The sequence below is a fragment of the Pundamilia nyererei genome, unplaced genomic scaffold (assembly GCF_000239375.1).
Source record: "Pundamilia nyererei isolate P.nyererei 1_Seehausen unplaced genomic scaffold, PunNye1.0 scaffold00033, whole genome shotgun sequence".
In the NCBI taxonomy this organism is placed as follows: Eukaryota; Metazoa; Chordata; class Actinopteri; order Cichliformes; family Cichlidae; genus Pundamilia; species Pundamilia nyererei.
The window spans coordinates 4,394,977-4,417,809 of NW_005187434.1; the positions used below are offsets into that span (position 1 = coordinate 4,394,977).

General features: G+C 39.6%; 1 protein-coding gene across 4 annotated transcripts in view; it reads left to right on the plus strand.

The window, feature by feature from the left end:
• Nucleotides 1-22,833, plus strand: part of LOC102203236 (leucine-rich repeat transmembrane neuronal protein 4) — a 59,644-nt gene that overhangs the window by 18,839 nt on the left and 17,972 nt on the right. Inside the window, exon 3 of one of the 4 annotated variants that reach the window (XR_311643.2) lies at nucleotides 9,860-10,087. The exons of 2 other annotated variants lie outside the window; for them this stretch is intronic. The gene's annotated coding sequence lies outside the window, so the exon portion shown is untranslated. Of the gene's footprint in view, nucleotides 1-9,859; nucleotides 10,088-22,833 lie in introns of those variants that run through there. One more of the 4 variants, XM_005729597.2, reaches the window with a different exon arrangement.

Sequence of the window (22,833 nt, forward strand, 5' to 3'; positions counted from 1 at the left end):
TTTTAAAGTGCTATATAAATAAATAAATGATGATGATGATGATACTGAGGTCATGAATGAAATGGAACGATTTTCTCATAGACTGCTACCTCCTGCTGGCCATGGGAAAGAATGCTAGTTTAAAGCACCTCTGCTTTGCTTCACTTTTCAGACCCACACGTATATAAACACACACAGATACATCTCTTACATAAGGTGTATCAGCACACTGCTAGAGTGGGCGTAGCATGTCTGTATAGACCAGGGGAGCAAGAACCAGCCTTATTAAACAAATCAAACTTTTGATCAAACTCATATGAAATTTTGCCGAAGCGCACAGCTGTTGGAGCACATGGAACAAATTGACTCAAGGAATGAAATGTGTCAGATTTCATTTCGTGTGTAATATTGATGTTAAATGCTATGGAGATGTTTAAATATTTGCTGCCGTATAATCTGCTTTGACATGTATTGTGAACAGGTGGAGGGAGCGGAGGGATTCATCTTTCCGTTTTCACTCTGGCTGCCAATGCTTCTTTTCAAATCAAACAAATGGGTCAGCCCTTTGTTCCGGCAGAATATTTTTACTTGCCTTATCTAAAAGGGATATAATACACTCTGATCAGCGGGCTGTTTCAGCACTCTAGATTTAAAACGCTTTCTGGATTTGTGTAGGCAGACAGCAGTCAAACATTAACCAAAAAATAAAAATTTACTCCATGCTGGGCAAAATTGTAGTTAATTTTGGTCATTCACAGAAACGAAAAAACAACGCTGTCTACACAATGCAGGATGTGGGGCAGATATTCCTGTTGGGATTACGTGTGCTCCGAGTGAACAGAATTTAAACATACCTCAGCTGATTTCTGGATTTCTTTTCTTTCAGTTCGACATTCCCCAGGTACCTTACTCCATGTTTTTGTACCGTGTTTTTTTTTTACCAACATCCTTTCCCAGCTATGTTTCTCCATACAGCGAAAAGTAAACAAGCCAAACTTAAAGTAGGAAGACAAACTGACAGAAAGAACTTATACTTTTATAAAATTATATAGGCTGAAACTGCAAGGCCATGTGCTGGAAAACAAAATAAAGGCAATAAACTGGGAAAAAGCATAATTAGCCAGTTTCCTTGGAGATGAGCCAGTTTTTCCATGCCAATAAATTCAGCAATCAAATTAACTTGTGAACGACACATTGACATAAAAATTCAATTCTGTTGTAACGTAGGTAGATGGGAGAGATTATGAGAAGAATATTTAGAGCCAGTGGAACTTGGTTTCTAAAGTGAAGCCATCATTTATGCCAATCAGCCAACGAACTGAATGCAATTAATGGAACTAATTCAGTTTTGTCAAATGAGCCAATTTAAAGAAGGAAAGCTGAACAATGTTATCTCCTTGTCCACTTTCTAAAATTTTGTACAGCCAGTTTGTGTCCATGCACAGAAAACCTATTTGCTAGTTCATTTAAACTCATCTACTTTGGTAGACGGCTAAAAATGTTGTATTATGACAAAAAAGGTTGAAAGATCACCAGATGTCCATTGTTTGTGCCTTTGACGGAGTGTGTTTTAAGCCCAAACCACAATCCTTTCCTAAATACAAGTTTAAAGTGACAAGAATGGAAAATAGTTGAGGCCATCATGTAGCATCCCCTACATGTTTTCCGATGTAGGACTTTAGGTACTCAACAGTCCTGGATGCTGCTTGCTGTTTTCCTTATTTCATCATGTGCTAAATGTTTACAGTTGGTGAAATGTCTGGACTGCAGGTAGGTGAGTTCCTGGACTCTTCTCCTACAAAGCCATGCTGCTGTAATAGCTGCAGTATGAGCTTTAGCATTGTCTTGGTGAAATATGCAAGGTCTTCCCTGAAAAAGACGCCATCTGGTTTGTAAATCTGTTGCTCTAAAACTCCATAAGCACTAGTGCACTTTCATACCTTTAGCAATGCAGGCATTTGTAGTGAGGGCTGATAAAAAGTCGGATGCTCCCTCTCCTCTTTAATGCAGGAGAAGTGGTGTTCATCTTATGCAAAAAAAAAAAAAAGAAAGAAAAAAAGAGTCAAATTTCTATTTGTCTGACCACAGGACACGTTTCCACTTTACCTCAGTCCACTTTAAATGAGCTTTGGCCCAGAGAAGACATTTCTGGATCATGTTCACACACGACTTCTTTGCACGAAAGAGCTTTAACCTGCCGCCTTGTAGATGACACGGTGAACTATGTTCACAGACTGTGATCTCTGGAAGTGTTCCTGAGCCCATGCAGTGATTTCCATGCCAGAATCATGCTGTTTTTAATGCAGTGCCCCCGAGGGCTCGAAGATCACAGGCATCCAATATTGAATTTTAGCCTTGTCTCTTGCACAGAGTTTTCTCCAGATTCCCTGGATTTTTCATGATATTATGCACTGTAAATGATGACATATTCAAAATCTTCACAATTTTGTAGACACAATTTTGGGGGAATTGATGAACATCTGCTCATCTTTATTTTTGACTCTAACTCTCTAAATTCTCTAATCACATTACTGACCTGTTGCCAATTATCCTAATTAGTTCAAAACGTCCCTCCAGCTGATTCTTTTTAGTACTACTTACTCTTTTTGCACTGGCCCATTTCTTTTTAGAGATCTGTTGCTTCCATCAAATTCAAACTAAGCTACTATTTTCCTTGAAACAGTACATGTTCCCATTTGATGTGTTTTCAATGCTTGATTGTGAATAAAGTCATTGCATGTAATTGGCTATACATTCTAGCAAAAGAATGAATAATAACAGAAGTAAACAGCAACATAAGACACAGCTATGTCTAAAATTGTGATCTAAATGTGTGAAAGTCCTGTCCTACTGAGGTTTGTTTCTGATCCGTTATCACGCAGGCCATCGACATGATTTTATGTGGCATTACCATAAATTCAATAGCTGCTGATTATAAACTGCTCAGGAAGTGTCCTTAACCTCTTTTATAAATGATACATAATACAAATCATTCAGTGACCATGGTAACACATATGGCTGTCAGCATGTGAGCACGTGGATTCACTCAGATCAATCAAGACAGTCAAAGGTTGTTAAAACGGTCATGAGCGTGCATCCTACTCTGTTCACTTTGATAACTTCATCAGCTCCAGTCAGCAAAGCAGCCGCATGGAGATCCTCTGTGCATGGAAATCCTCTATGTGCTCACCTCATTTTCTTCTAATTATTTAGTTTTATCAGTTCAATTGTTATGGTAAATGGTAAATGGCCTGTATTTGTATAGCGCTTTTCTAGTCCCTAAGGACCCCAAAGCACTTTACACAACCTGTCATCCACCCATTCACACACATTCACACACTGTTGCTCACAATGAGTTACTCATGAGCTCCTAGTATCACCATGGAACACAAATTAGAGCCTTCCAGTGCTGCATGATCTGCTTTCAAACCATTTTATTACCGGTCAGCATTACAGCAGCTGTTATAATGTTATGATGGTTATAATGTGATTTTGAAATGTTTCTGAACGCCTTGGAAATATTTTGCTGGCCTCTCTCCCCTGCTGGAGCCAGCGTTCTTTGTTCTCTGGAAAATACCAGCGCTGGAAAGCACTCCGATTTCTAGGCTATTGTACCAGAGTGAACCCCAAACATGTTTGTGGCTACACTTTGTTTGGATTCTCCATTCAGTAGCAGCTGCTGTCTCATGTCCAGCATTGTATATGTCCTCCAGTTAGAGAAAGATCGTTGTTTGGGTTCACCATAAGAAAACAGAAGCTTCTCCATCAAGGCTAAAATGAGGCCCACTGTAGTTAAAAGTAGATTTTGGGCAGTCGTTGCTTCCGACAGATTTACTCCTCCTCATGTAGCAAATAGATTCAAACTCCAGAGTAAAGAACAAAGCGCAGGGCTATGTGTTCTGCAGAGCATCCTTAGTACAGATAGATCTGTAGAGTTTAACCCCGGAGGACGGGCGTTTTTATCAATTTGAGATCAGGACTTATTGATCCTGCATGCCCGTACATGCTTGACATTACTGAAGACTCCCTGTTTTTGGTGACTCTCGTATCTTCGTCAATCCCTATTTCCATAAAGCACAGAGGTGCGAGCTCACAGCTGTAGCAGAATGGAGAGGTCATGCGCTTCTCTTGCTCCTGAGGCTTTTCGTCCCCCCCTTTCTTTCCACCCACCTGTCAAACAGCTTTTCTCCTCTGTAATAGTCTGACTGTATTGCACAGACACTGCCCTCAGTTGCAGTGGATTTCCAGCATTTTTCATTTTTCCCTTTTTGCCCAAGCCTGATTTGACGGTGTACGGCCAAAATGTAATGAAACAAAAATGACCACATTTAAATGACAAGTGTAGCCCTCCATATTAAAGCGGCTTAATTCAATCTCAAATGTTTTGCTAAGGATGATGGAAACTATTTTCCTGCATAGCATTTTTCTTAGTACAATTTAGTGGTAATGTTTTTTTTTTTCTTTTCTCCAGTTTGCCCATACAGCACTACGTTTTGTAAAATAGCTCTTTATGTTCTAACTTGACATTTCAGTGCCACAACATGCTTGAAAAAGTTGAGAAATAGACTCCATGAATTTAGATGTCTCGAGTGAGCCGAAAACAAGGCTGCTGATATGAATCGTTATGAGCGGCAGCATTTAGTCCAATCTGCTTCACGTCGACCCACATGTCAGAGAGATGCACAATTCGCATTCATGCTGCCTTCATCTCTCTCCAGAGCACAGTCACACACACACACACACACACACCCACTGACAATGTATAACTCATCAAGAGCTGCGGAGATGGCAGCAGTCACATCTGACTGCAAAGTCAAGAAACGTTTTTATTTTTTCATTTCATTGTGGAAATTCTGAACAAACGCTATATTATGTGCTGTCTGTCCAGCAGTTTCCGAGTCAGGCGACTGGTGTGTTTTTTTTAAAGAACAAAAACATTTAGTGCAAACCCAAGGTCCGTGGAGCAGCCCCTAAACCTTGTTTGTTGGCAGAAGGGCAAAATGACAACCCATCAAGTTAGGTTTGTTTGCTAAATGGAAAGATTTTTCTTGGCCCTTGAATTTCTCTCTTGTTTAAGAATGTATTTCATTTTTATAACTGGCTGCACTCAAGGAAAGGCTTCATCAACCAGTTATGAATTACCTGGTAACGTTAAAATGCTGAGCAAAAGTCTTGAGCTACTCCTCATTTCTTCATATTTTGCTTCCAAGCACCCAGATTTTCTTCTTATTCTTTAAAATAGCCTTGAGCAACAGTTTTCCAGGCTTTTTGAAGGTCTTTCAAAGTTTTACTTTGGATATTTTCTCCTTTTTCAATCATTTTCAGTCAATTTCTTGCACCTGAACATTTTCACATGAATGTTTACTTTGTTTTCTACTGTTTGTTAAGCCGCTCTCCTATTAGTCATTTAGGCATACTAAATCTGCTTGCATGTGGTCACCAAATGCAAGCAGATAACTTTAAGAACCAAGTTTAAATCAAATCTTTAAGCATTTTGTTACTTTCCAGTGAGTGTCTAAAGCCATCTGTAAAACACGGTGGAGGCTCTGTCATGGTTTGGGTCTGCATTTCAACTGGTGGTGTGGGAGATCTTGTCAAAGCTAATGGAATATTACCCAGAAAAGTACCATCAGATTTTGATCCACCATGCAATACCATTTGGAAAGCATCTAATTGGCAACAGCTTCATTTGTCAGCATGACAATTATTTCAAACACTGCCAATGCAGTAAAATCAAATCTGGATAGAAAAACATACAGTGGAATACTGTCAGTGATTGATCAGCCTCTTCAGATCCTGGATCTCAGCATTATTGAAGCAGTGTGGGATCATCTTGATGGAGAACGGAACAAAAAGAAGTCGACATCCAAAGAAGAGCTTTGCAATGTCCTGAAGATGTGTCATTGTTTAGGCACAAGCTGCCAAAGAGAATTCAGGCTGTGTTAAAGAATACACGCGGTCATACCAAATATTGACTTCCAAGCTCTTTAAAATTGTACAAACTCGGATTTTATATATTGCAGTGTGTGAAATATTTCATTAAATTGCTATGTCTGCTTCCCATTTTTCTGGGAAAACTTAAAGAAGTGAGGGCTGGCTCAAGACTTTTGTATAGTACTGTACAGCTGCAGCAAGGGCCACTTTAAAACCCATACATACAAATTATCTTTCAGCCGTTCTGCTGTCTCAGGACTTGGGTTAGTGTACATTTTGTGGTGATGGTTCTAATATTACATTATTTAAAGTGGACTACTTAATAGCGTCCTGAATTTTTGAGCAATTGTACAGACAAGAATACTCTGACTGTAGTGGTTTGAGTGAGAAACTGCAGAAAAGAATATTCTGAAGTTGAACTTCCTGATATTTCAAAATTACTTCCATTAATCATAAGCCAACAACCATGGGCTCTATTTACAAGAATCAATGGTGCAGTTTATAAGGTCTTTAAAAAACCTCAGCTGGTCCATGCAACATGGTGGAGCAGGAGCAGAACACTGAGCTTGCTCACATCATTGAACTTCTCACCCTATTATGCAAAGCAGGCTGAGCCGTTCTGCAAAGGAATGCCATTGGTAATGGCGAGGTTTAAGTCCCTGATAGCTGAGAGTGAGGCTTGAGCTTTATTTGTAGCTCTGCAATTTCTTTAAGTCAGCGGTGACTCAACAGTTTTTGACCACAGTCATTAACCTAACCAGCTGCTCTTAATGATGATAATATTACCAGACATTTAGAGGACTCGTTTCAAAGAGGAACTAAAATGTGGATTTATTTTATTTATTTTTTTGGCTTTTTATACTCTTGGTGAATGAGCTCCAGTTCTTTGTGGATCAATAAGTTATTAGCAATAAATAGAACATAAAATACAAAAAAAGACAAGACGCATTTTTCACTCTCATGCCTCGATCCTCCTCCAGAAACATTTCTGCTGGTGAGGTGAAGTGTGTTATTGCTTTCGTAAAACAAAACAAAAAAAAAACAAGGCACTCTTCGAGGTCAGCTGGGCTCACCATGCTGGTTTATGCAATTACACATCTTTAATTTGCTTAGCGTAGCAACTTGTTTGCATTTAATTTGCTGTTTCATATTACAGCACAGTTGTTGTGCCTAAACACATGCCTACTCACACATTTAGCAGAAATGAGGCTGCATGAGAATCCAATTAAGGCACCTTTTCCCCTCGTCCAGTTGTGCTTTTGCTTGAGTGTGTAATGACAGAATTACTGAACCTTCTACACACATTGTTGGATAGATTTTTAATAGGGCTCTATGAAGGGGGTAGAAAACACTGTGTATCTTTGTGGTTTTGGTAAAACTAACCCAGTGTCACAATTTGGTGCTGGATGAGGAGCTAGATGAGGAATCAAAAGCAGGACTCTTAAACATGGAGAAGACGGATTCAAAAAGGCAGAATTATTGCGCTGTTGACACTTGAAACATAAACTCATGAACTAGAAACTAAGAACTTAAACACTAGGGAAACTAGAAAACTAGGTGCCAAGTAATTTGGAAACACACAGCACATGGAGTGGTACGACACAACAAAGGGCAAAGGAAAACACAGGGCTTAAATGCACAGGCAAGACAACGAGAGGATGGGGAACAGGTGGGAACACCGCTGGGACAAATCTGACATAACAAGACAAAGGAAGCAAAGCAGAATACACTGACATAAGTCAACGACTATCAAAATAAAACAGGAGGCATGACATCATGTAGATGCAGACTTGACACGGAAACACGACAGACTCTGGGACAGAGGAAATACAAAAGCAAACGAAAACATGGGAACAGACTAAACATAGGCTAAACACTAAGGGAGAGAGGACTAAGATTACCGAGAACTAAAGAAACCCAAACACATGAAAAAATATTCAAAGAATCTAATTCCAGAAGCTGAAACACAAATAGTGGGTCGCAGACCAAGTACCGTGACCCATCTTCTACTTAATGCAATCTGTTTGGAATGTTATCATATGTGTCCATCAATGACCTCAGTGGACATACCCTATCAGAGCAGAGAATAAACTACTGCAAATGTTCACATTTTGTAAAGTTAATGTATGTTTATCCAGCTGTCAGCTCTCACAGGCCAAACCCTGGAGAGATCACCAGTCAATCGCAGGGCTAACACAGAGAGATAGACCTGTGTTAGCACTGGTTCACACCAGTGAACCAGTTAGATTTTTTTTAGATTCACCTGCTACCTTAACATTCATGTCTTTGGAGTGAATAAAGAAGCTCGAGTACCCTGCGATACTGCACGCAGGCACAGGGAGAACATGCAGCCTTCACACGGAAAAGCCCCAGCGGGTTCCTACTGTGAGGTGATGGTGCTAATTACTTAACCACTGTGCCTGTATAGATGGATGGATAGATTCTAGTACATTTTGTCTATATAGTGATAAAATCAGAACACACTAGAGCTTTACACAGACTCTTATTCCTTTTATTCATTTACTTCACCAGGCAACTCTAACTATATAATTAGTCTGGAGAGACATGGAAGCACACTACAACTTGACCAGGTGGCTGACACATCGTCACAACTGTTAGGTGATAACTGTCATTTCCAATAACTGAATGAAGATTTTAATAGCTTGTAATGATGCTGTAATAGGTGTAATAAGATGAAACAAGAAGGTAATAATATGCAAATAGCAATTTATTATCACCTGATTAGCAAAGTAATTTCTAAAAATAGATGACTGAGAACTTTCACAGACGAATGTCCAAATAATGATCTTCTGAGTAATATTACATTGAAATATATGTAATTACGTGATAACAGGGGATAATAATGCAGAAACAAATATATGTCTGTGAGGTAAAACAATTACTAATAGTATCAAAATATTATAGTAATAATATTAACCTCCTGACCATTAAATTGTAATATGTGTGCATTTGTATATACAAACTTGTGGTAGTAACCTCATAATTATAAGTTAATGTTGTTTGCTTTAACCGTGGCTCCATAGTAGAGTGGTTTACACTGTTGCCTTACACATGAAAGCTCCCCAGTTTGATGCTGGAAGGAGACTTAGATCCCATTGGGGGCTGCGTCAGGAAAGGCATCTGGTGTAAAACTCTGACAAATCACATATAATGAGCCATCTGCTGTGGTGACCCCATGTGAATAAGGGAGCAGCCAAAAGAAGCTTCATTGATTGATGCTTTGACATATTAGGATACTGTTATCATATTATAATACTGGAGTGATTCCTGCATTATGTCCTTAGCATTCGTCTTTGTTTGAAGGTAACTGGGTAAACATTATATGTAATGTGTGACTTATTTCCTGGAACCACCTGAACATGTGGTAGTTTCATACCAGGAATCAGGGCTGCAACATACAAAAATCCCTGTTTCTGTCTAATTCCATATCATTGACATATTAAAGCAAACTCAATTATAAGGCGTGTAATTAAGAGATGATAACTTGCTATTTCCATACAGAAATAGTTGGAATATTCACAGAGTAACATGGAGCGCTGTCTTTTGTCCCGTCTTCCTCCCCTAACCTTGAACTGGTCATGGCAGATGGCCGCCCCTCACTGAGCCTTGTTCTGCTTGAGGTTTCTTCCTGGTAAAAGGGAGTTTTTCATTCCCACTGTCACCAAGTGCTTGTCATATGCCGTGGGAGTGTCTGGTCGGGTGTGGTCCAGGTTCCTGTTGTCCATTCCCTGGGGTGGAGTTGGCCAGCTCATCACCTGCTTCCAATTTCCAGGCCTCCATCTAGAGGGTTTTTAAGCCAGGGCTGCCTGCCACTCCTCGCCAGTTTGTCCTCCTACCACCCGTGATAAACTTGGCCTCCTCTGTGCTCGGACTCTGTGTGCCTGGATCGTGGGTTAATGTGTTCTCCGTCTCCTGTGTTCTCCAGATTCATCACCCGTCGTGCTCATCAGCAGTGCTGGTTCTGTTTCCATCCCGTTCTCCAGTCTGCCTAGAACCCTAGGACTACACACTCACCTTCTCCTCAGCCTGCCCTCCAGCCCGTACTTCAACTCCCCTGACACCTTGGAACCTGGACCAGCTTTCCCACACTCTCAACCATCCCTGGGACACTCCCACAGCAACCCCTTCCCCGCCTAATAGCCGGTGTTTTCAAGTAAGCACAAGACTCTCCACTAGTACCACTCACCTCTGTCCTTTAATTGTTTCCCATTCAGTAAAACCCTGTGTTTGCAGAAGTTCCCGCCCGTGTTCTCTTTGTGTTCAAAGTCCGTTTCGCCGCCCTCGGGCCTCCCTCAGTTCCTGCGAATAATTTCTGTTAGACCCAGTCTTGTTTAAGTTCCTTTTCCTTTCAATAAATTGTATATAGTTCGAGCAATTGAGTCTGCTCTTGAGTCCACTGCATCCTTGTTTGTGACAGTGCTTGCTAAAAAGGGGTTGTCTGATTGTTGGGGTTTTTCTCTGTGTTACTGTAGGGTCTTTAGCTTACAATATACTCCATTGAGGTGACTGCTGTTGTGATTTGGTGCCATATAAATAAGATTTAATTGAAATTATTGTTATCTCCTTGTTTCCATATTATTACTACATTATTCCTAGCCTGTAATAGGAAGTGCTGCCAACATTTTAAATATATTCATACCAATATGTATTTTGTTGAAATATATATTCTTATATTCGATTATTAATAACATAATTATAGCACAATGAAGGAACATTGGGAATTTAATGTCTTGCTAACCACTGTACGCATCATAATTGACATTAACAGGGTTTGTGTGGGTACAGTATTAATCATCCGCACCTACATTTGCCTCAGTGTCTGATCTTTAAGAGCATTGTATGGAATAAACAACACATCTACAGTACATTCACATTGCTAGCACTATTCTTTTTGCCTTTAACCTCTGACATCGTGTTGTTTAACAGCACAACATGTGGCATGCCTCATTATGTAAATTGTTTCCACGGTCACTAATAGTGTCTTTTCTTTGCAACAATAAACTTAGTGCACGTACACATACATGTAAATGCTTGGCTGAAATTATACGCTTCCTACGTTACACACATGAATGTCATTGCATACACATCTTTGTCACACATACACAGAACCCAGGTTAGACACATTGATGACTCTCACACTGTAGGTGTGAGCGAGCATGACTAAGTGTGTGTCTGCAGTGGGCTGCTGTTTGTCCACACTTCTTTTCAGCCTTCCGCCCAAAGCACACTGGGACAGGCTCCAGCCACTGGACACGGATGAGACTTACAATGCAGCACAATGAAAACAGATGTTTACTGTCGCTGTGAAATGGTAGTGATGTCCAAGCTGTACAATGCAATGTTGAGGAGTAAAACATGGACAGGGGAGAGCAGTGTGGCACAGATATAAATTAATGTTGATAAATCACTGAGTATAACCTTGATTGATGCACAGTGGAATGCAGCTAAAAAGGTAACTGGGCAGATTCACTAAATGGTTGAAATACGTAAAAAGAGATTTTGGTGTGCACCACTGTGTGCTGCTCAGTGCTTTGTACATGAAATTGGCTTTATAAGGTTGGTGGTGATCGATCTGAAGATGAATAGAAACCGAAATGGTAGCCAAATGTCTGCTCTGTCTGAGAAAGCGAAGATGAAAACATTTGTGTACTGTGTCCATCATCTCCTGCCGTGCCCACGCTTCTTCACACAGCTCAGTCATGAAAGTGAAGCGCGGCCAGCAGAAAAAAAGAAACTGTACCTCTTTGTTAATGGGGCTTTTCTTTGAACTGAGCTAGCAGAATTTACTTGAGATCGTCGGAATGGTGTATCTGAGGATATAGCCTTAAGTTCCATTTGAATAATATATAAGCCACATAAAAGGTTGATGACAATGTCAGGTGTAAATGGGGTACGTCTGTCTGCACAGCTGAGGAGAAAGGAATCTGTTGCTGACACCAAAATATTCATCAGAGATTCAACTGATGGTGATAAAGCTTTAGGCTTGGCTTTTATACAACAGGACTCGAGAAAAGATGAGTCAGTCCACTTCTTTTGTATTTTTCACCTTTGCTAAACATACTGGAGCTCATGAAGAGCCAAGAGCGCTGGGCTAATTAGTCTTTTTGAAATGATTGATATGAAGGTTGTGGACACATGCCAAATGAGTAAAGCCTAGGATGACTCATGAGCTTGGATTTTGCCTTTAAGTTTTATGCATTGTTGCACAGTACAAAGATGTGAGATACTCAAACAAACTGTTTTTGACTTCACAGAGTCCTTGATGGCATGCAGGGCTTACTTTATTATGATGGCTCATGCAGAGATAAACAGAGTGTGGAATTTTATATATATGTGTATATAGTGATTCTCTGTTAAGACAGTCTGGGGGAGTTTGTTAAATAAAAATGTCTATGCATTTATCAGATTAAGGCAAGTTAGCCCAGAAATAAAGCCAGTTGCGTTCTGTTATTTTTCCACATATAAATGAATAAATTCATTTTGCAGACCTGTGTGCCCTCTGCAAGATGGCACTAAATACAAAATCGACCTTGAAAAATTAAAATCTCAAACTTTGTAATGACATTTTTTACAGTACTGTGTGAAAAATTTCATACAAAAAAGGAAATAGGTGCAGTGATTTACTGAAATATGCAAACATAAGGTTACTTGTAATTTCTTTAAGCAGTCTTCAGGAATAGTTCTGCTGGCTACTTGAAGGACATTCAAAGCTTTTCTTTAGATTTTTGACTGCCTTCTGTTTCATTCTCTGCCAACATTATCCCACACTGCCTCAATAATGTTGAGCACTGGGCTCCGGGGAGACCAATCCATGACCGCATTCAGAATTCCATCAGTTTTGACAATGCAGCCCCAAACCATGATACCTGTCCTGACCACCTCTGTACACACTGATGACAATTTCAACTACATCCGACCTGTTGATATTTATTTTTAGTCCAGTTCTTGTGTGATGCAGCGTACCTCAGCTTGACCATTTCTGGTCTCAAGTGAACTGTAGATCAGCCAGATGCATCTCTCAGATCCCGTATAAGGTTTCTTCTGGATTTTTTCCAATTTCTAAGGACAGGACTGTCAAATATTTTTCATCTGCTCTAGATAGTTTTCAGCCCTGTCACTTTTACTTTTATCTACCAAGTGTCCAGTTTCCTTAACATTTTTTAAAGGGCACACTCCACACCATGCTGATATATTCCAAGCTTTTGATTAATTTTCAAAGAAAAACTTTGAGAGACATTCAGAAAACCTGGAGAACTACTCCTCAGGACCACTTTAAAAAACATTATAAGACAGTCTGACTCCTCGGAAGCCAAATATAAAGAAATGAAGGGGGGGATGAACTTTTGCACAGTACTGTGGATTATATAACAGTTTTCTGTGCAGTCTGGTATTAAATATAACAAATGATTTTAAGATGAAATTTAGTTTAATAAGCCTTCATTGACCATTGAGTGTTATTGGTTTAATGAGCTGGTCAGTGGTAAAGTGACTGCTGTGGACATATGAACAGATATTGTGAAATTATCTTGGTTTAGATGAAGTCTAACATAGGAATTTACATAGCATGTAGTGACATACAGTAGCAAAAACATCCGGGACTCAGACCTTTTTGAGTTAAATTTGGCCGCTGTCATCTTCGACCAGTAGCTGCTCTGCCACAAACACTCCTGCTACTAGGAATTTCTGTTGTAACCACCTGGACATGCACATTTGCACTTGATTACTGGAAGTCTCAAATGTGTCATGTCTCCACCATAATTTGTGTTTCAGCAAAAAAGAAAAAAACTGCTAGGAGACAAATTTGGCAAGTGGGGTGTGAAGTGATCGACAGTCATGCTCCTGCTGGTGCTGCTGACCTGGTCCTTCTCCTTCAGGCTTAGGCATGGTAAACTCTTAACTAAAGCCTGCTGTTTAGTCCGTGGTTTGTATCCAGAGATCCAGCTTTCATTAGCAGTGGCCGTGGCAACAAGAAAGTTGGGTTGGTCTGATACAGAAGTACATGTTTAATGTCTGGACTAGTTTGGGAGCCATTTGTGACATCTTAAATGCACATACAGATGATATTGTGGAGAAATCATTCAAAGATACATCTGGTAAGGTTTTTGTCTCTGAGGTCCGAGAATTTCTCCAGTGCAACTTGTGGTCTAAAGCAACATCTCCCTCTCCTCATATTCAACCGCTTGTGGCAGATGGCTGCCCCTCCCTGGTTCTGCCAGATGTTTCTTCCTATTAAAAGGGAGTTTTTCCTTGTCACTGTTGCCAAGTACTAGCTCACAGGGGGTCATCTGATTGTTGGGTCTTTATCTTAAGATATAAAGCACCTTAAAGTAGGGCTGAACGATATATCGCATTTGCGATAATATCGCGACATGATCAAGTGCAATTTTCTAACCGCAAAGGCTGCGATTATACTCTGGACATGTCCAAATTCATGGGCTGCATCCTCCTGAGGCCGTATTTGTAGACCGATTACGTCACAGCGACGCGCCGAAGGCTGTCCAAATTACTACCATATCCCAGAATTCATAGCGCGGCCCAGCCAAACTCCAGTTTCCAGCAATGGCGGCCGCTACTAAGTTTTAAAATTACTCATACTAATCTTTCTGGGTCACAAAATAAACTTTTAACATATTTTCAGGCGAGAAAGTAGTTTTGTAAACATCAAATATCTGCTCGGTTTATCACGATATCCCATATTTGCAAAAGTGCTTCGACGTTTTCAGAGGCGTCTGCTACCCACCAGCTCGACAGCTAGCCGGGAGCTGGAGGGTTACTGATGCGGCCGAGAACGGCACAACTCCCGGCACATCATTTTCAGATCACCGCGGAGTTTCGCTGCTCGGGTTAAACGTAATATATAAGTCACTTAGACAACCTAAAAATGTTATTGTTGGGCTTTTTTCAGTGTTTTGTTTGTTCGTGAGTAAATCGGTTTGGCTGAGATTAAAGTTATTAGATTAGATAAAATAAAACTTTATTAATCCTGTGAAAACCAAGGAGGTGGGTTCCTCCTTGGTTTTCACACAGCTGACTAAACGTCAAACAGAAAACTTATTAAACAGAAGTATGAGACAGTCGAGAATTTACGCCAGTGTCTGGTTATATTTTAGATAGCAAGAAGCAGACGGCCGAGTTTATTAAACTCCACCGAGACAGCGGTGACGCTAATCAGACGGCTAGACCGTCCAATTTCACGCCTTTAAATTTTAAAGGCGTGTTTGTGTGTGTGTTTATACAATTGCTATTATGTTTGCACTTTATGTGTAATGTTACTGACTGCAGAGATCAGTAAGATGTGTGTATTTTTTATTTATTAGTTTTATTTATTTAATATTATTTTTTAATTGAATGACTGTCTAGTAGTTCACAGATGTCGAAAAACTGAGTGTGGTAAAGCCACTGATTTTTTTTATGTATATTTCTGCAATCTGCACATTGTACTGACTTTCATTTTAATGTTTACACCAAGGTTCCTTGTCAGCACTTTATGCTCAGATGTTTGTAAGCTAAAAATAAACTATTGTGTATGTTCAAATATACTGTTGTGATTGAAGAAGTTAAATAAAAATGTCAGTCATCAATTCATGCATCACCTCATGTCATCATAACAGAGGTCTGTCTTCCAGGAAAGAACAGTTTAAAATTAATGTAATATAGTATTGGCCATACTATATGATGTATTGCTTGTCTTTGTTTAATAATACAGAAGACAAAGACCTTAAAAAATAATCGCATATCGCATCGCAATCGCAATATTGGGGCAAAAAATCGCAATTAGATTATTTTCCATAATCGTTCAGCCCTACCTTAAAGCAACTGCTGCTGTGATTTGATGCTAGATAAATAAAACGTGAAATTACACCTAACAATGTTTTAGGTTGTAACCTGGAGAAGCTGGGTTATGAACTTTTTTACACATATTGTATTTCCTTGTCAGTGAGGCAGTTTGACACTTAAAGTGAATAATTCCAATGCAAAAGCAAAGTTTGGCCAAGGTAGTTAGAGTGCTGTGCTGGGAATTCTCTAGAAGCTGTCTCCTTCAGTTGTCATTGTTCTGTTGCTATATTTATTCCAGCACTGAGTCTGAATGGAGGCAGTTATAGGGTTTGCCACCTCTGTGTGATTACTTAAACACAACATTCAGCTTAGTCCGCTCTCCATTCTGCAGTTTTCCTCAGTGCTGTAGAGCATTTTATCGTCTTTACGCTCTGTTCTTTTGGGGAATTTGAAGTTTGCAGCTAGCTTTAATTTTTTTGGTCCATGCTCTGCCTCTTGCATGAACCTGATTTGCTTCTCTGTACATATATAATACTCCAAAAGTTACAGCTGGAAATATTTTAAAAGGAAAGTACTTCCTTACATGTAGTAAAATACTCCCTTGCTTTAGATACTAGCTTTTCGTGTGCGACTTACTATAAGCACTTGTACTACTACTCGTGTAACATCTGGGCAGCTTGTTTCTCAAACCAGTAATCTCTTCTTAGTGCTTCTTGAGCATCTTTACATGTGCTCTGCTCCGTGTTAATCACTGTGCACATATCATTTGTTTACACCAACATACATACATATGTATTGAGCTGGCTCGATGACCAAACAAGTGTACTGTATGGTCAATATAAGCTTCACAGTCGACACTGTGCAGAGGAGATGACAGGATAATTACAGGTATGTACGGTTTGCTGATAGCACAGTGGGAAAGGTCAAGGGGTCAGCAGATCAATAGATTTCTTTCTGTCAGCCATGTGAATATTCATAACAAGGTCAGAGGTGATCATTTGTTCACACAGTGAAAGCAGTAAATCAGTGGATCAAAGAATCATCTTTAATTCATTCTTTCGTTATCTGATTCACAATTCCCTTCATTTCCCTCGCGGATAATGCATCAGATAAACATGCAAATGATCACTAGTTTGCATGCACATATTTAGGTAATTTTTTTGTCCAGTATCGGACATCCTAAAATCTTTTATTTCAATAAAACATTTAACCTTATCCCATTAGGCTGTACTCCTTCCTTTTCTTAGCTATTTACTGTATGCTCTCCGATTCTCTGATTTTATTTGGTGTATCTGGTTAGCCTTTCTAAGGTACACAGGGAAAAGAAAACATTTCAGAGAGGCCTTTTTTCCCAGGGTAAGGACTAACAATCTCACTGCCCTATAAAATGAGATCTGTGCCCTTATTTGCACCAAGGCCCCACAGCACAATCTCACCACGAGGAGAGAAAACGCCACAAGGCTGGCAGATCGCATCCATGGGCAAGAGGTTCAATTACTTCAGTTGTCATGGAGCAATAAATGACAAATTAAGTGGCTGGCACTGAACACTGCTTGAAGGAGGCTGTGTCAGAATTCTAATGTCAGCTGTGTCTGACAGTGGGTAAAGAGATAGACAGCGAGAAAGAAAAAAACCTTAAAGTTTGGCAAAGGAGAAAAACAGACAACTGTTTTTCAGCAGGATAGATTCTCCTTGACCTTGATTCACAATATTAGGCGTGTTGGCTGCTTGAAAGATGGTTCATGGATGTTTTAATTGCTTTTTAAAAGACCTTCGTGTTATTTATAGGTCCAGTAAACAGCAGGGTGTATTGTTTGGCTGTGTTCATTTAGTCTAACATCTTTATCTGATTATATCCTTTTCAGATGCCTGTGATCTTTGCTACGACAGACTGGAACAGGCATTGTAATCCTGTAATTAATAGAGTCTGCATAGAGAATTTAGACACCGGCCTAATGCAAGTTCTCTGTAGTGCCAGTTTTCATCACGCTGCAAATCTCAATAACTCTAAAGCCACACTAGCAGCATTGTGAAGCTTTAATGAACGTACACACTGAGAAACAAAATCTGTGGATATTAAATGGAGACATTGTGCCACTCTCCGTGTGTTACTACTGTTAGGTGATACATGTAAAGATTGGCCTAATGGCCGTGTTGTATGAAGCAGACATGAAAGCAGCCCACATTACTTCATTAGATGTCAATGCAAAACAGAAGACGTTGTCTTCATAGTGTATTAATGGATGACAGAGAGTATATATATATATATGGAGATGTAGGTGACCCACACCTACCCCACATTTGCCTTATTGGTTCAAGAGAAGGAAAAGAAACACCCCCCTTTGTGATATTCTACTGCTAGCTATGAACTACAAGCCAAGTACATGTTTATATGAGTTATTGCAAATTACCTTCAACTATGCTACACTTAGCAGCAAGCACCTGACCAAACAGCAAATGTGAGATCATGATTTACTTTCTTTGAAACTGCTGAACCCTCAACCTTTGGCAACCACTTTTGATCACAAGGCGACTGCATAGGTCAACATGGGTTGATTGGAATCGCTCTCAGATTAGCAAAGGCTTGCCATCCAATTTATAAATGCAGATAGACTGCCAACTCACTGCAATGAGTCTGAGTCATTTTGCTGCAATGGGGGCAACTTGTCTGTTTGCAGTACAGGAACTGACTCAACTCGTAGCCAACTGGTTACATTCTGGTTATTTTCCTTTGTAAAAGCAAGGCTGCCTGCAAAGCGCTTGTGTCAACAGCTACGTGATGAAGTTGTATCGGAAGGTGAATTTGCATTTAATGTGATGTAGATGGCAATGGCTTTGCAATGGATTTTCAACAGATGGCAGCAGATTTGCAAGTTAACTGAACTGTATCATAAACAGATTACATGCAAACCAATGTGACCTAATTCAGTCAGAAACTGGTGGCAACCTGACTCTGTTTTATCGGGATTTAATTGGTGTTTTATCACACCAAAGTTGCGCAGACCTGGTGCCCATTTTTGAAGCAACCATTTCAAACCCAACAAGCCGGCCGGTTCAGTGCACACAGCTGCAATAAATTTTGTTTGCACTGCAGCCTCCAATCACTGTTTCTCTAGTGTGTAGCATTAGCTGTTAAATGCTAAAGACTTAACATTTCTATTGCCTTCCATCAGGTAACATTGGGTTAAATTTGTTTAGCCAGTGTTCTACTTCAGTAGAACTTGATTGTTCTACTTGAAATGTCATTTGCATTTAGACAAACAGAAACGGCTAAAATCTGGTTTATAAATATTGGCTGAAGGATTTAACTGAAGTGGCCATCTAAACAGTTCATTCAATAATACAATGAAGTGAATGTAATAATTTAATAGATTAGTCTAAATATAGGCTTTAGTCAGACAGACTGGACAATATCTTCAGAGGTGTGAAAAAATGTTTGCCCCCTTTCAGAATTCCTATTTTTTTCTTTGTATGTTTGTCAATATTAGACAAAGATAACACAAGTAAACAAAATGCAGTTTCTAAATGAAGGTATTTATGATTAAGGGAAAAGAAATCCAAATCTATATGGCCCTGTCTAAAAAAAGTGATTGCCCCCTAAACCTAATAACTGGTCGGGCCACCCTTAGCAGCAAAAACTGCTAACAAGTGTTTGTGATAACTGGCAATGAGTCTTTTACTGTGCAGGAATTTTGGCCCACTCATCTTTGCAGAATTGTTTTAATTCAGCCACATTGGAGGGTTTTCAAGCATGAACCGCCTTTTTGTTTTGGTAGACAGCAGAATTCATGGTTCCATTTACCACACAGAATTTCTTTTTTCAGTTTACAGACTTACTTGAATCACCTTCAATATAAGACATTGTTCACAGCGGCTTTAATACTCGGCCGAACCGACAGGTCTGCCATCCACACTGCCGAGCCACTGGCTTGCCCGAATATAAGGTTTTTTATACTAAAGTACCATCGGAAGTTTTGAAATTAATTTGATTGCTAAACACAGCGGATTAATGGTCAACCTTTAATCTGCTTAGTTTTTATTCCCCATTTTGAGCAGAAGTAAATAATCAAATGACTGAGACCAAACTGAACCACTAGGTCTTGTAATCAATTACATTTTCTGTCTTCAACCAGCTGGGCTTAAAGGAGGGGGGTGGGGCAAAACGAAAAAACATAAAATCATTTTATATCACTGCAGGATACAGACAGACCCGCTGGCATCCTTTACACCCACCTTTCCTTCATCTTATCGCTGAATTTAAATGTATGTTGTTCGGAAAACATTGAGGTTGCTGACCTCTACTCCCTCGCTCCCTTCATTCTCTCCCCTCGCTCTTCTTATGTGATTTATTACTGGCCGTCCTGCTGGGTACATTGCATCCTGCTCAGCAGATAGACAGTGTAACTGAGTCATGCTGCAGCAGTTTTGTCAGGGTAACAAAACATTTGCACTGGGACTGTGAACTTACATCCCCAAGGTGACCTCCAGGGACATCCTGTTGGGCTACTCAAGGTGACAGCTGAGCACTTGAAGCACACTGAGCAGAAAGGGAATGCGCTGCAGTAAAATGAAGGAGGGCATCACGCGGATGAGATTCATTCATCTTAATAAAGAGGACCATCAAAGTGATGTGGCTGCAGAGCTCCTAGTTAGACAAGGGAAGAAAGGCAGGGAGACAGAGAGAGGAGGGAAGAGAAGCAGACAGGGCTATGGGTAAGGCTTTCCAGCTGTAAACACAATGTTCTTTCCCCGGCATCATTCCCCTGAATAGAACAGTACCTACCTGTTGGCAGCATACTGGCAGAAAAGCTCGTTTTTGCTGAAGTGCTGCAAAGCACATTTTAATTTGACACCCCAAATGCTTGGTAGCACAATTATTCTTTTAAGTGAAAATCTGTCACACTTTCATAAAAATAAACGTGTTTTGCTACTCCACATCAGTGGCTGACATACAGTAGCACAGCAGCGATTCAAAGAAGAGTCGAATCACAAAGGCTGTTACATTCCTGTTTTAAACACCCACGTCTGTGGGGTCTTTCCCATAAGATATCTTCTGGCATACAGGGAATGATGCATTTTATGCTGCCAGCAGTGTCTCTGTAATAAATACCGGGTATTTATCTCAAGCAGGGAACAAACTGGGAAAATTGCATCGCCTACAGATGCTACGGCTACACTCAAGTTCATCATAAAATAGAAAGGCAAAGACGTCACTTATTGATTGACAAGTAATCTCCTGTAAAAACAAAAGCAGAGTGACAGCTTGAGTGGTTTTCCTTACAAGAGTGATAGCATGCAGAGAAAAGTGTACCGCATCACCTCCTACCTCTTCATGCAACCAGCTGCTTCCCCCTCCTGCAATATTTAAGACTGATCTGCTGACAAAAAAGCTCCAAATATCTCTATATTTTCATGTAGACGGGCTCTTTTTTCGTAGGCTTGTTTGTGTTTTGACAGAAATCTGGTCGTTTAGCCCCGTAGAGGAATATGCCTAATATTCCAAAAGCTGTCTTGTGTGTCTACATGACCAATTTAAAACCAAATTAATTTTGGTTGATGGTCCTTTTTTAGGGGCTTTTATTTGATGGGGCAATGCAGAGTAGACAGGAAAGTAGGGAGAGGGGGTGATTTACATTTGAGCCCAGACTACTGCAGTAAAGACCACAGCGTTCAGTGCAGCAGAAAAGAGTGTGAAGTAGATTAAAAAATTTAATTTGACATCTTTCATTTTGAATGTGTTCTATTTACACTGTAATAATAGCATTTGGGTCTGGCTTGGAAATGGGTGATCTACAACATTCATATTGTGCATATTACTTTGTGCATGTGGGGTTGTGTTAAAATCATTGTGCATGCATGTCACGGTAAGTAGAGTTAGTACAGTTGGTCTTACGCTGGGATTTTTTACACAGGTTTTATTGCATTTTCTAATAAACACTTAAAGGTCACTAATGAGGTTACACTGTCTTTACAAGAGAAGCCCACCGACTGTGACTAACATTTTCAGAACCACTTTACTGTACACAATAAAAACAAAAACTTGGTGGCAGCAGGATATTATCTTTTTTATTTCATGCAGCCTTCATGATAAAATCTGGTGCTTCTGCTGTCATGGTTAAAAACAAAGTACACAGGACTTAAGTATGCAGGCATTTATAAAAAAAATTTAAAAAGTACGTAAATCCTACAAGGTCCTAAAATGAATACAACTTCAGATGAACAACAATGCATGACACATTACAGTGTGTCATTATTTAATATAATTTATCAAATACACCCTATGCATCATCTGGCAGAACTACGTTTTGCAGCAATATCTTGATCATTTTCTGTATGACTTTATCAGTAGCTCACATTGGTGTGAAGAAATCCAGGTGCATTCTTCTTTTCTGTATTAGTTCAGTTCATTGAGGTTTGCAGGAATTCACTTATACTATCTCTGTTTCATGGACATTGTTCCAGAAGCCTTGTGGTTTTGTTCAGTTTCAACTTTGCAAATCTAAGTACTCTCTCATGTTCTTTTTAGAGGGAAAGGCTTGTTCCAAGTAAGCCGTACTTTTTTAGTCTTTTTATAATTGTCTAACTGTCATTAGCTGTAATGTTTAACATGCTAACTGAGGCCTATAGGGTCTGAGATGTAGCTCTTGGGTTACACAGTCTTGGGTTTTCTCTTTACATCTTTACAATACAAAGTGTCTTGTACAGCGTGACTTACATTGTGATTTGGTGATATATAAAAAACAAATGTAAATGAACAGGATGCTATTTGAACCTTAAGCCTCAGGCTGCATAGTCAGATGGCTGATTGCATGTTTCCTGCTGTTGATTGATCTCCCTTTATAGGACAAACCATTTATAACCATTAAATACAGTTTGTAGCTGGGGAAGTGAAAGAATGGATGGATATTTTTGGTAGACCCTAAATTTTACCATTTTTTCTGAGTCATGATTCATTTGCGTAAACATGTGCATAAATTCTTTAGCTGGCACATGGCGAAAAATATCAAATGTTTAACAATTATCTGTATAACAATAGTCGCTCCTGTTTCTGTTGTAATTTGGACAAAACAGGCACAAAGTTCTCTGAAGTGGATGAATCATGATACCAAAAAAGAAAATCGT